This window comes from Triturus cristatus, chromosome 2_2, assembly GCF_964204655.1.
Source record: "Triturus cristatus chromosome 2_2, aTriCri1.1, whole genome shotgun sequence".
NCBI classification, from domain to species: domain Eukaryota; kingdom Metazoa; phylum Chordata; class Amphibia; order Caudata; family Salamandridae; genus Triturus; species Triturus cristatus.
In genome coordinates, this window is record NC_140582.1 from 567,496,729 (window position 1) to 567,512,451 (window position 15,723).

Here is a 15,723-nt window from a genome sequence, read left to right on the forward strand (position 1 = left end):
GTCAAGCACACTAGCTGTTTTGATTAGCAACATTGTGTGCTGAACTTGTGACCTGTGAACTCAGTTCAGTGTTCCATGACCTGTTTCTATGGTAACAGGCAGAAGGCAGATCGGGGGTAGGGTTCAAATGTATGTCATTTGGAAAGGGTTGAAATGTTTAACCAATAGAAATGTGTGTTTGCTTTAGAATTTATGTGGGAAGGAATGTGATTTGATGTTTACATGCATATGTGTGGAAAATGAGAGGGAAACTTTGCCATGCTATGGTCTTGTTGACAGGTGCACAGTGCAGAGATTCTGTATAAGAACATTTGGTGTGTGACTGATATACTTCTTAATCTACAAAACAACTTGAAAGGTGAGTTATTTAATTGTGAGGGGATGTATGTGGTCTATTTTGATTTTAATCAGACTAATGTATTTCTCCTGCTAAAGTGCAGGGAGTACTTTTTTTTGTCTACAATCTTATTCACAGTGTGTGTGCATGCAGAAACCATTCTGTGATAAGCATTTGTGTTTTTCATGTGTTTGCAGACAGATAACTGTGCTGTTTTTATATTTTGGTACAATTAGAAATCAGTCATTGTTTATGAATTTGCAAAATGAGTCATGTTTCTACTCTAAAATGTAGTATTCATAGATTAAGAAATGTGTTTTGGTATAGTGCAAGGGATAGTGTTGTTTGTCTAGGATCACAAAGTGAGACTGTGTGCATTTAGGAATCATTTTGAGAGAAACATTTTGGTACTAATCTGTAGTAGTAGATTTTGTGCAATGTGTGCAGTCCCCTTAGATCTTGTAGACTAGTAAATGTATTTTGTGCAAGGGATAGTTGTCTGTCTACAATCACACTGTGAGCCTGTGTGTATTTGGGTAAGCATTGTGAGAGAAGCATTTGGTAAAATATGTATTTGCTGACAGACAACTGTTTTAAAACCTGTCATGTTGTCAAGTTTTAGTAGCATTACAAGCCAGTCTTTGCTTGTGCATTGATAAAATGAGTCAGGCTTTGACACTAAAGTGCAGTACTTAAATATGTAGATTGTGTGCAGTCCCCTTACCCCTTCCATAGTAGTGAATGAGTTTTGGTAAACTCCTAGTGAATGTGTTTCTTGTCTAGAATCACACTGTGAGTGTGTGTGCATTTGGGAACCACTGTGAGAGAATCATTTGGTAACATCATGTATTTGATGACAGATAACTGTTTTAAAACCTGCCATGTTGTCCAGTTTTAGTAGCATTACAAGCCAGTCTTTGCTTGTGCATTGATAAAATGAGTCAGGCTTTGACACTAAAGTGCAGTACTGGAATATGTCGATTGTGTGCAGTCCCCTTACCCCTTCCACAGTAGTGCTTGAGTTTTGGTAAACTGCTAGTGATAGTGTTGCTTGTCTAGAATCACACTGTGAGTTTGTGTGCATTTGGGAACCACTGTGAGAGAAGCATTTGGTAACATCATGTATTTGCTGACAGATAACTGTTTTAAAACCTGTCATGTTGTCAAGTTTTAGTAGCATTAGAAGCCAGTCTTTGCTTATGCTTTGATTAAATGAGTCAGGCTTTGACACTAAAGTGCAGTCCTGAAATATGTAGATTGTGTGCAGTCTCCTTACCCCTTCCACAGTGGTGAATGAGTTTTGGTAAACTCCTAGGATAGTGTTGCTTGTCTAAAATCACACTGTGAGTCTGTGTGAATTTGGGAACCACTGTGAGAGAAGCATTTGGGTACTTCATATCTTACGCATAACTGCTTAAAAGCTTTCCTGTTCTCAAGTTTTGGTAGAATTAGAATACTGTAAACATTCAGTTAATATTCAAGTAGTAACGGAGTGAGGCAGGCCTTAGCACATGCATTGCTTCAAATGCCTATCCAGTATGCATGCAGTCCTCTAACCACCTACACACTTGTCTTTCACACCTTCATTTCCCCAGTCAGTATTCATACACTTCTAGCAAACACCCTGCCACTCCCCTTGCAGTCCTCTATTGACCCATTCAGCACCATGGACTAATCCATTCACTGTGCCAAAACCCAAACACTTGTATATTCACCCAGGCACTCTCCTTGCAGTACTCTAATCATTCAGTCTGCACCCAAGTACTCATGCAGTGAGCCAGGCCTTAGCACATGGACTTCTTCAAACACCTATCCACTATGTATGCAGTTCTCTAAACACCTACACACTTGTCTTTCACACATCAATATCCATGTCAGTATTCATACACTTCTAGCAAACACCCTGTCACTCACCCAGTGTGTCTCCTTATAGTACTGTAATCATTCAGTCAGTTAGCATGTAGTCTTTTAGGGGCATATTATCAAGCCAGGTGATAAAATTAGCGCCGCTTTAGCGGCAGAAAACTGCCGCTTAAACGGCGATAATGGGCTTGATAATATGCTCTATGGAATTCAAATTGAAGCCCATGTTAGATGTGAAGGACATCTAACATGGGCTTCAATTGGAATTCCGTAGAGTATATTATCAAGCCCATTATCGCCGTTTTAGCGGCAGTTTTCTGCCGCTGAAGCGACGATAATTTTATCGCTTGGCTTGATAATATGCCCCTTAGTGAGGTAGGCTTTAGGGCATGAACTGCTTCAAAGTAGTATGCACTATGCATGTAGTGTTTTAACCATCGTTACACTTGTGCTTCAGGGCTATAGTTTCTTAGTCAGTTTTTATATAAAATGTAAATATAGTAATAGAATAGTATGAATTTGAAAGTTATTAATATACTTTTATTTGTGATTCTTTTTTACAGATACTGTTTTTCAACGTTAAAATAGAGAAATCATGCCAGAAAAAAAAAGAAAAGAACAGAGACAGGAGAATCACTTGAAGAAATCAACCACAAGTATTGAATGTACAAGATAATGTGGCTAAAAAGAAAACATCTTCTTGTAAGATCACAAAGCAATTTATAAAAAAGGTTTGTAGGAGCAAACAGAATGTACAGAATGCTGAAACCACTGAGAATGCTTCAACTAGAAAAAAAATTCAAAATAGGAGGAAAAGCAAAAAAGCAAATGTTTAGTCAAAGGAGACAAAGTATGGTAAAAGAAGGCAAAATCAGTATAAGGAATTACTCAAAAAAAATATTTTACAAGAGAGTAGTACAGAATTTGCTGAAAGATGTGAAGAAATATAAAAAGAGAGCTCTATCTTATAAAAAAGAAGAAGCATATTGAAAACATTGTTGAAAAGGCTTTTGAAGTAAAAAGGAAACTATTCATTTTGGTATTAAACAGAATTTGATCACTAGATAAACCAATCCATTTAATGAAGGCCAAAAGTAGGAGGAAAAGAGTAATTAATAGAAAAAAATGTTGTGATGTTTTTTTGGGAGAATGGAAACACAGTTCCAGTTCAGAGCCTTTCCTTAATGAAGAGAGTTATTTACAGAAAAATAATGTATGCAGTTGACACCAGTGGTAGAGGTTATGCGGTTAGAGATGGTTGTCCAATTGAGAAAGAGAAAATGGTTGAAAGAAATGCAGAAGAAGTGATAGCTGATGAAGTTCTAGGGAGACATCCTAAACACCCTGTGTACACTTGGGATTGCAGTAGTATTTGTAGTGTACGACAGGAATCTATTGATAAATTATGTAGTTTTTTACGAGCATATAGTAAAAAAAGTGTTAAACAAAAGATTAAGGTGTTGCAAGGACTAGACCCTTGCAGAGTGAGAAAAAATACTGGTTTTCAAGGTCATTCTCTGGCTTGTCTTTCTAGGAAAGTTTGTCAAAGTGTTTTTCTCCGTTTCAGGATGCTGGTAGTACATCATACTCAAATGCGGAAGTTAGTGAGAAGATTCTATTATGCGGAAAGTCCAGCACTAAAGTTAAATGAGCTGAACAGTGCTCTTTTGCGTGGCTCAGTATCAGATGTGAAGAAGGTTTGTGATGATATTGAGTTTTGTTACTTTGGTCCTTAGCAAGAGAGTGCAGAAACTGACACATTAGTAGAACAAAATGTTGAAGACAATGTAGAACCCGTAATTACAAAAAATTATGAGGATGAAATCACAAAGTTTAAGGTGATTTCAGGTGAAAGACCAAATGTTTCCTGTACTTGCTGTCAGCGAAGTCACTAAAAAAATCATACTAGGGGTGTCAATCTGTATTTAAAAAGTGAAATAGAAGATAATGATAAGTGTATGGAATTTGCAACTTATTTGTTGGTAGAGGATTGTTTTGATTTGGGATCTGAGCAGCGTATTTGCAAGCATTGTTATAACAAATTAGATGAGAATAAAATGCGTGCTAGAACTGTTCATAATAATCTAGAGTTGGTTGCTATTCATCCAGAGCTGAAAGATTTAAATACGTATGAGTCTATTCTCATTCAATGTGTTCACCCATTTCAGGCTATTGTTCGTATGGAGCCTAAAACAGGTAAATTCCCTCCATCAGAGTTGCAAAGAGGATTGAAAGGAAGAGTTGTGTATTTACCGTTAGATTTAAGGAAAAATATTGAAACTATTGGTGTAGACCATGCAGAAAATGAGCCACTAGTCATTCTATTTAATGGTGTTCCTACTAAGAATAAGAAAATCTGGCAAGAGTTAGTGGATGTTAGAAAAGTGCAAAAGGCATCATTGTGTCTGTTAAAAAATAATGAGTACTATAGAAATGTGTTTGTAGGAGAAGAAGAAATAGATTTAGCAGAAGATACTGAAACATTAAGTGGACAAATAGAAAAAGTGGACATGTCCAGATGTGAAGAAATCTATGAACATTACAGTGTACATCCACTTTAGAGGTGATGGGGAATATGATTGAGTTGTTCCAAATTAAAAAAGCAACAGGACGTCCCATGAGTGTATGGGAAGAGAGCTTGGGAGCTCGTTGTTTTCCGCAGTTGTTTCCAGCAGGAAAAGGTGGACGATATGATGAATGTCCTGTGCAGATTCCTGCATCTGAATATCGGACAACAAGATTATATGCAGAAGATCCAAGATTTCGACAATGTATCCCTTATATGTTTCATCTTCTGTTTGAAAGTGACTTGTCTGGACTTTCATATGCAGTAAATCACATTTTAAAAACTGGAATGCATCTTCAAAATGTAACTGCCAAGGATTTTATGGATAAAGTGCATCAGAGAGATGATCATTTAGAATCTCAGTTGATTAATCTGATGGCAGGTCAGCGTGGGACTAATGAATATTGGTACCGTCGTCATGGAGAACTGAAATGTATGCTACGGAACATGGGAACTCCTACATGGTTTGTTACACTAAGCTGTGCTGAGTATGCTTGGGATGATTTACTTGAATTTCTTCGAGAGGCAAATTCCAATATAAAAAATATTGAATACAAGACACCTGGAGAATGGTGCTCTTTGGGTCCTGTTAATGTATGCAGATATTTCAATCATAGATTTGAAGCTATGATGTCTTTCATCTGCAATAAAAAGAATCCTCCTCTTGAAGAAGTTGAGGATTTATTTTGGAGAAAGGAGTATCAAGCAAGAGGTGCTCCTCATATACATATGTTGTTATGGATCAAGGACGCCCCCAAATTTGGAACAGATTCAGATGAAACTGTTTTGTCTTTCATTAAAGATTATGCCACATGTGCTGTACCCAATAGCAGAGAACATAAAAACTGAAAACAACAAGTCTAACGATTCCAAAGCCATCGATGTGGAAAATACTGTCGACGAAAGTACAAGTCAAAGGATAAGTTCTATACCAAATGTCGTTTTGGATTTCCACGTCCTGTATTGTCCAAAGGAAGAGTGAACAGTTTTATGTCAGCTATGCGATATACCATCACAAGAAAGTCTCCGAAAAATACCTTCAACTTAAGAAGAAGCGAAGGATCAAAATACATAAATGACTACAATCCAGTTATTTTATCCATGTGGAACGCTAACATGGATATTCAGTATGTTGCGGACAATTCCATTGCTGTTGCTCGATATGTAACGTCCTACATTACTAAATCAGAAAAGACTGAATTGAAAGAAATGTGGGAAGAGATTTCTCACGAGAAGACTCTAAGTAAGAAATTATACAGTTTCAGTTTGAAGATGTTATCGCATCGTGAAATTGGAGCATATTAATGTTCAGATCGGTTATCATCTGCAAGTCTATATTCCAAAAGTAAAAGAATCATTTGGGTGAGTCTAGGTCTTGCAGGAATGCGAAATCGGGTACTGAAATCTGTTCAAGAAATTGAATATTTAGCAGAAAAAGAACCAGAAAATACAGATATTTTGAAAACGAATATGTTGGACACATATTACCCAAACAGAAGTCATCATCTTGAGAACATGTGTCTCTATGAAGTGCTGCAAAACTACACTTTTAAACGGAATACTACAGAGAACATCAATGATGGAAAATATGCAGTGATTGGTTCCGAAGGATGTCTGGTGAAACAAAGGAAAGGAAATTTAATTAATCACAGGAAACTGAGTTGCGACACTGCTGACAAAAGGGAATTTTACTATTTAGCCCTTTTGCAAATGTTCAAACCATGGTGTTCAGAACTGGAATTACTTGGAGATTTTCAGAGCTATGAAGATTCATTTAATGCTTGTAAAGATAGCATACAATGCAGTGTTTTTGCAAATTATGTGAAAATGTTGAATGATGAAATTGATCAAGAAGCTACAATTGCAGCTGAGATTGCTAGAGACAGTTCTTAAGACAGTCAAAGTTCTGCTGCGCTGAGTCAAGATCCACTTGGACAACCAATTGTTGAAAATGAAGCAGCAACTGCCATGAATGAGGTGGAAACAGCAATGTATCACGCTCAAGAAGATGTAATACAGTTAGGAAACTTGGAAGAACAACTAAATGTTGAACAGAAACAAATATATCAACAAGTGAAAGAGCAGATTGAACATGGATTACTTCATGAAAAGAAAGGGTGCTCATGTACATCATTTCAACCTATCCGAATGTATGTGAGTGGTCAAGCTGGAACAGGAAAAAGTTTCTTAATTAAAGTAATTACAAGTTATCTGCAGAAAACGACTGAGTCGCATTTGTCTTGTGTTGTCACTGCTCCAACTGGGCTGGCAGCACATAACATTAAAGGAATTTCTTTACATCGTTTATTAATGTTACCAGTAGAGCATGAGAACAAATTGGAATACCACAAGCTATCTGGAAAAGCTGGTTGTGAGGTTTCAAGAGTCTTGAAGAAAATGAAACTTCTCATTATGATGAGGTGAGCATGGTCTCAAACTTGATGCTTGCCTTTGTGCATTTAAGAATGCAGCAAATTCTTAAAACAGAGTATGACGTGTTATTTGGAGGAAAACACGTCATAGTTTTAGGATATCTATTGCAACTGACTCCGGTAAAAGGACAACCGGTATTTAAAACACTTGCACATGAAGATACCAGAAAGTCTCTTGGTAGTGTTGGTAATGTGAACATTTGGACTAATTTTGAATACAAAGAACTGACAACAAATATGCGACAGGCAAATGATGCTGAATATGGAAGTATTCTTCAAGCTATAAGAATTGGAATTCTTACAAAACATGGCAAACAAGCTTTGGAAAGTCAATTACTTTGCAATGTGTTTCCAAATGAAAATGTAGTTCCTGTAAAAGTGTACATGAAAATTGCTGAAAATAAATCAGTGATCTGTTTAATGCCAACACTGCGCGAGTGTTCCATATTCAACGAAGAACTATTGAAACTGGAAAATGAAGAAATTATAAAAATGGAAGCCATCGATAAAATAGAGCATGAAGGAATCACTAATATTTTGACAGGAAAGTTTAAAACAAAACTGGATTCTTTAGAAAAAAAAAATCTAAAACAGCTGGTTTAGAAAAGACGCTATATGCGTTTGTAAACTGTCGGGTAATTTTAAGGCGTAATTTGGATGTAGAAAAAGGGTTAGTTAATGGCGCAATGGGTAAAGTGGTGGATTTTGGTAATTATCAGAAAAAAGAAGGAATTGCATTTTTAAAAATTTAATTTGATCAGATTGAAGAAGTTAAAGAAATTGGTCGTTGTTCAGTTCATTTTTTGCTTGTTAAAGGTTTATATGTCCGTAGGAAACAATTATCATTTTCTCTGGCATATGCAGTGACTATTCATAAATCTCAAGGATTAAGTGTAGCCAGTGCATTGGTGAACATTGGATCTACTGTATTTAAAGAGTGTATAGCATATGTTGCTTTGTCGCGAGTCAGAACATTATCTGGTTTATTTTAGATTGATTTTGATGAGACAAAGGTTACTGCAGATGCAAACTGTGTAAAAGAGTATAATAGGTTAAGAAGGGTGTATGCTCCAAATTTAGGTCAATATCCTGTATTTGAAAAGCGTATGGTTGGTCGAAAAAGAAGGTTTGAGAATATCTGTTCTGAAGGTGTCGAGAAGGGAAAAGAACAAGATAATGTTGTAATTTCAAGTAAAAAGAAATTGGATACCGTTGAAGAGATTGTTGGTTATCAGTTTGAAAATAGTTCAGGTGTCAACTGCTATGCTAATGTAGTGGTCAATGTTGTTTTTTATCTTGAAGATTTGCACGAACAAATTATGCAGAATCGGCAAAAAAGATTTTGTTCTCTGTTGCATTCTGTTTATGAAAAATTGACAACAGATACAAGTAAAATACAATCTGTTTCAGATGATCGTAATCTTTTGGATGTGTGTTCTGGTTCTACACAATTTACACAAAATATCCAAAAAGATGCTCAGGAATTTTTAATGTATATGCTTACCATTTTTGAAAATGAAGGTATAGAAATAAAAAAATGTTTTGGCCTTTCTTACAAATGGGAACATAATTGTGACAAATTGCATGTATACATGTACCACTAATGTAGACACTGAAAGATTTCTGTATTTAACATTACCAGACTGTAAATCAGTGTCTTTCAATAAATTAGTTAAAGGTGCAAATCAAAACATGGACTGTAGCCAATGTAAATCAGAAATGTTATCCACATTATTTTTAACAAAATATGGACAATACATTATTTTAATGATGCAAGGTTGTACAGCTGATGGAAGAAAATTGGATACTTTAATAAAGCAGTTCGTAGCAACACAACTATCAATATCAGGAAGGACTTTTGTAGCAATTGCAATAATTTTCCATGATGGTCCTTCCACCACATCTGGACATTACACTGCCTATCTAAAATGTGACAAAGGCTGGACACTTTGTAATGATTCCCAGTTGGTTTTCAAACAACGTTTGCCTAGGTAATTACGAAATTCCTATCTAATATTTTTAAAGTCAAAGTTTGAGGAAGATAATTCACTCTCTGAGGAATTTATTATTAGGATTTAATAGGATTACCATTGGACAATTTACATAAAAAGGAGTGCAAAAATACCATTTGGCCTCAAAGAAAGGTATATGTTTGAATTATGGCCTTTTTTGTGCTCATTGACTCGGTGAATATTTTTAAATGACAACATTTACAGTTTTTATAAGTTAAAGTTATAAAATTGTGTTAGCCATAAGCATTTCATATATGTGTGATTTGTATTTTGTGGTATTTTACTGAGAATAGCATGTCGGGTTTTTTTAAACAATCTTTTTGATTGTTTTTTTTTGCCCGCTGTTAAGTGATGAGTACGATTGAAATCACTATTTCTAGTGAAATTCAATATATTCTGAGAACAGCAAAAATGGCAAACAAATTACTTTGTTGAAATTATGCTGTGTTGTAAAAAATGTATTATTACATTTTATAACTATTTTTTCTTTTCTTTCACAGATCCTAATTCTAAAATAAGCAATTTACAACAATTTACATTGCAAAAAAAAATCAGAAAAAAATGTATGTTTTAATTTCTATTACTGTGAAGGTAAGTTTAACAAAGTATTATTATGCAGAATGGGCAGATCTGCAAGAACCTACAAAGATTGAACACGTTTTTAAAAACACTCTGTTTATACCTATGTAGTTTTGAAATCTCTCTGTCATCGGATATCATGAGACCTCCAAAAAAACAGATTTGAGTGGTTCATACTATTTCCCATTGTACCTATTGAAGGACCGCAATCATTTCAATCATTCTTCTTTGAGCATCTTTGCAGACAAAACTCTGTGCTTACCTTCTATCATTCAGAAGCAATTTTAAAACAGAAATATGTCACTTTTTGTAACATAGTTATTGCACAAGACACTCTTTCATATTTACAAAGAGAGGAAAAGGCACTCTGTGTACTTTTTCTACTCCATGTAAATACAACCTCATCAGACACACCACTTTGCGTTGAAAGGGTGTTCTATAAGTGTTGTTGTGCATGATTGCACTGAATACTCATAGAACAAGACACATCTCCAGATTTATCATAAATCATAAATCTTGATATGTGTGTGAATGCTGCACCATTCTCCAATTGGTGTATGAAAGCACAACAAGGAGAATTGTTTTCATTTCTCCTCATTTTTAAATCTTCAATGCATGCTAAAATGTTCAGCATACACTGAAGGAGAAAAATGCGTACTGATTGTTTTTGTGCAGGAAGGTGTGTCTTTCTGCACAAAAACAAACAGCACATGACACGGATATCCTTGCACTATGGTGCAAGGGTGCCTGTGTCACCACATGACTGAAATTTAAGCAGCCCTGCAGAGAGAAGCATAGATTTGCAACATATTTATGCACATATGTTGCATCCCTGTGCTTCGGAAGTACTACAGCACACTGCAGTTAAAGAGGTTACTGTGTGATGCTGCAGCACTTCCTCATAGTTCTGCACTTATACATTCACCATAACTACTAATACATTCTTTCAGTAAATTATACACTACGCATATATCCAACCAAACTTTCACACACAATCATAGAAATATAGCTCTTTTTTTAAACAGAGAAATGAGTTCTGACAATAACTTATTTTTTTCTTATTTTTGGTTTTTTATTTTTTTTGTACTTTTTGGAACAATTTTTTTATTTTTTTGTTTTTTTCGAAAGGAAAAAAAGACAACAGGAGGAACAAAACAGTCAACTTCTGCAAAAAAAAATAAACACAAGTTTAGCACTTGTGGTTTTTCTGCCCTCGGCAGATAAGTTCAATTGACTGCTCACCATAACAGAGCAGTTTGTTGCATTTAATGCAACTAATTTTCAGTTTTCCAAATTCTGGACATATGTCCGGGTGAGTGGTTAATGGTGATGCTGCAGAAGTGCTGGCTGGCTGAGGCTGCTGTCGGAGTCTTCTGCATTCCTGCTTGGCCAGGTTCACGGGATGCAGAGCCTTCAGGTGTTTTAACATACTCGCAGTCCCACAAGAGTATTTTTTAGATGGATCCCCTCTGGAAAGCACTCTTTGACATATTTTACATGTCACTTTAGTTGAATTAGTTTTATTTTGTCCTTCTGGGAAGGAAAAAAAATTCCACACCACATTCCACCCATCTTTCTGGGCATGGAGGTTCCACAACAAATTCCTCATCGGACGAATGGTCTGAATCTGATGGTTGCTGCTGTCCAGAAGCCATTGTCTTCAGATAATGAAAAATTGCAGCTGTGAAAATCTTCCCCAAAAAGTTTCTTCTAGTTCTAAGGTGTGAGATGTTCCTCCAAAGAAGCTCAAAGAAGAATGATTGAAATGGGTGGGGTCTTTCAATAGTTAGAATAGGAAGTGTAATGAACCAATCAAATCTCTTTTTCTCAGGTCACATGGGATCCGCGCACCGTGTGCATAGGTGGCACGCACCGAGCGCGAATCTGCGAAATCGCATTTAAAAGGAATATAGGATTAGAAGTAAAAATATATTAATTTTATGAGTTGTTTAGATTATGTTTTCAATTAATATTCACATGAAATACATATATATATGTTTTTTGACATTTAAAATATTTCGCGGGATTCGCGCACCCATCGCATCAAACACGCACATGACGTTTCGCGGAAGCGCACGAGCGTCGCGTAACGTGCTTTGTACGTGTCACGTATGGGCTTGGAGTCGTGTACCGGTCGCATAGCAATCGCGCACGAAAATACGTACCCATCGCATACCAAATGCGGATCCTACACTACAATCGTAAAATGGCGACTATTTTCCGCGCAGGGATCGAGAAAGTTGCGCATAGGGTGCACGAATTCCAAAAAATCATTAAAAAAAATAACAAAGTATTAAAAATATAGTTTCAAAAATACAAAAATATAAAAAGTAGTTTAAAATATTAACAAACTAAAAAAAAAATAATAATTAAAAAAATAATATTTTTTAATTTTTAAAAGAATTAATTGCCAAAAAAACTTTTCAAAATGGTGAAAGACAATTTAAAAAAACATAATTAAAGGAATTGACACACTGACATATAAAGATTTAGAAATCCTATGAAAATCATTAAACATCATAGCTTTATAGATAGGAATTAGCATTTAAAAAACTTTTGAAATTCCCTTAAAAAACCATAGGTTTCAAGTATGTTATAGTTAGGAATTAGCATTTAAAAAACCTTTGAAATTCACTGAAAAATCCATAGGTTTCATACACGTTATAGTTAGGAATTACCATTTAAAAAACCTTTGAAATTCACTGAAAAAACCATAGGTTTCAGGGGCGTTATAGTTAGCTGGACATTTCCCTAGAAATTCCCCCGTTATAGTTAGTTCAGCTAACTATAACTCGCGCCCCCGCAATGCACTGCTGATGACGTCACATATTACATCACTCATGACATGGTCAGTGACATCACTGATGACATCTCAAATGACATCACTGATGACATCACTGATGACATCATCCAGTGAGTGTGTGTTTCTGTAAAGTTTAAATATGTTTAATATATATAGGGAAAGGCATATGGAAGAATGAGTGGGTGTATAAGTGTGTGAATGGATGATTTAGTAGGTGCGTGACTGACTTTATAAGTGAGTCATTAATCGTATCTTACTGCAGACTAGTGACTAAACTGTGTGAATGTCTGTATCTGTCTGTCTGTTGGTGTATAAGTGGCTGCATGGTTTTGTGAATAGCTATATGAGTGTCTATGTGGGTTATTGATTGGTTGTCTGAGTATCTGTATGGGTGCCTGAGTGTTTGTGTGGGTGGGGTGTGTGTGACTCTGTGCATAGATGTGTGAGTGGGTGATTCTATGGATGCATGGTTTTAAGAGTGCATCTGTGATGGACTGTATGGTTGGGTGAGTGTATGTATGGGTGTGTTAGTGATTGAATGTATATCTCAGGGGTACATGTGTGAGTAACTACATATGTGAAAGGCAGTATATATGTGTGTAAGAGTATATAACTGGCTATATGTGAGAGTGTGTGATTGTGAGAGTGGCTGTATGGATGAGTGTGTGCTTGTATCAGTAATTGTATAAGAGCAAAATAATGTGGTAGTATTTTTATGAGTAAGTGAACTTGTGTGTGTATAACTGTATAGGTGAGTAAATGGGAGTGTGATTAATTATTTCCATGACTGACTAGGTGTGTGATTACCTCTATGGATGATTGGTGGTGTGTAAGTGTCTATATAGGTGTATAAATGCAAATGATAGTCCTGTACTGAGTGACTGTAAGTATGAGTGACTGTACAGGTGAGTGAGTGGATGTGTGTGTATGTAGTTATTGATATTGGAGTATCTATGGTTTTGAGAATGGCCGTCTGAAATTTTGAGTGGATGTATCAAAGGTTATATTAGGGTGTGAGAAGATGCACTAATTTATCACATGGATGATGTCATCAGTGATGTCATTTGAGATGTCATCAGTGATGTCATCAGTGATGTCACTGACCATGTCATGAGTGATGTAATATGTCACGTAATCAGAAATGCATTGCGGTGGCGCGAGTTATAGTTAGCTGAACTAACTATAACGGGGGAATTTCTAGGGTTTTGTACGAGGTAAATGGCCAGCTAACTATAACACTCCTGAAACCTATGTTTTTTTCAGTGAATATATATATATATTTTATTTTGTTATTATTACAAGTAAAAAAGACATCAACCCCCACCCAAAGTAAAAGGCAACTTAGCCCATAACACTATATAAATTGGATTAAATATATAAAACCGTACACCTGGCTGCGGGCCAGAGGCTGGTGCAGCAGGATGGACCAGTTGTGTTTGTCTTGGAGCAGCAGATTGGTGACGACGTTTTGAACCACATCTGACACCTGAAGGACATGGCATTGCTTCTGTGTCCTCTGATGAGTTGACGATGCAGGCAGAGAAGCACGCCTTTCTCCACTTTTTTTGCAAATTCTGATAGTGATTTCCACCATCTGGCTACCCTCTCCTCCGGGTACCTCCTAGCCATGTCATTGTATCCCTAGTCCACCTGACGGATATGCAGGTACCGTTCCTTCCTAAGTTGGACCTCTCGACTTTCTCAGGCAACATGTTGTCTGAAAAATAATACATATGACAATATTTAAGATCCAAGAGAAATGACAGCGATCACCATATAATTTAGAACCACAAGCGCATGAAAACATGAACTCTACACTCTCATCAAATGTTTGGTACTTTCAACATGACCTAAACAATGCAATGTGAATGAAAGGACTAATTACAACCTGATAGTGATACCGAAATGTCAATGTATGGCATGGGACATAGCAAGGGCAGAGTAGAGTCACAACATTTTCAGATTAGCAGAGTTCAATGATGGTGCGGACACAGACTCCGACTGAGTCAACCAGGGGAATGACCTCAAGGAGACAGCTTGACAGGCCCATTGTAGAGCCAGGCCATAACATTCCAACAAAGACATAGGGTGCACATGTTGAAATTGTGACACCACTAAGCACAGCAGTGGTACTCATGTATAACAGTATAACAAATCATTGTACAACAATGCACCAACAAGTTGGATGTGTCTACACTGCTTCAACATCCATGAGTCATGCTGTATACATCAACTAGAGACATCTGAACAAATGTGGCTGACTAATCTGCTTATTGTGAGACAATGGGGCATATTTACCAGGAAATGTTGGAGTGCGTTGTTAGCCAGTTTGGCATCATGCTATGCTCTGCCACTACTCAAACACAAGCTGCACAATAGTTAGATCATAGTGTGGCAGAACTGCATTTCTCCTTGTGAGAGTGCAAAAGACATCAGCCCACCACCAACACAAGTAACCTTGCACAACAGTGCAACCATTGCACAACAGTGCAACCATTGCACAATTGGGCATTAATCAGAGGTAAGTGGCTTAACGCTGCCTTGTGACTAAGGGTAAGCCACTCTTGTTAACACAATGTTGCGCCAAGTAACACTACACTAGATTTGAAGCAAGACAGTGACTATTGTCATGAATCAAATGTGGACACCTAACTATCTCTTACAGTAATGTTACATCAGATTGGTCGCACACTGCTACACCTACCAGTCGTGTTCCCCCAATGAAAATGGTCCCTGAAGGTCAGCGTCGGCGGATACACCTATGCTCAAGAGTGCGTGCAAGTATGCGTGGCGTGTGCCATCCCTGGACACGTGTTTCGAGGTAGTTGACTCTCGTCAGCAGGGAGTAGGAAAATGAGAGTGGGGTTGCTGTGTAAGCTGCTAAAAAATAATCAGGTCTAGTACCTCTCTTAGCGCGCAGGTGCGTAACCATGAGTCCGTCGACTCCACCGGCTCAAGGGAGCCTGAATATGAAGTTACATCAGATTGGTCGCACACTGCTACACCTACCAGTCGTGTTCCCCCAATGAAAATGGTCCCTGAAGGTCAGCGTCGGCGGATACACCTATGCTCAAGAGTGCGTGCAAGTATGCGTGGCGTGTGCCATCCCTGGACACGCGTTTCGAGGTAGT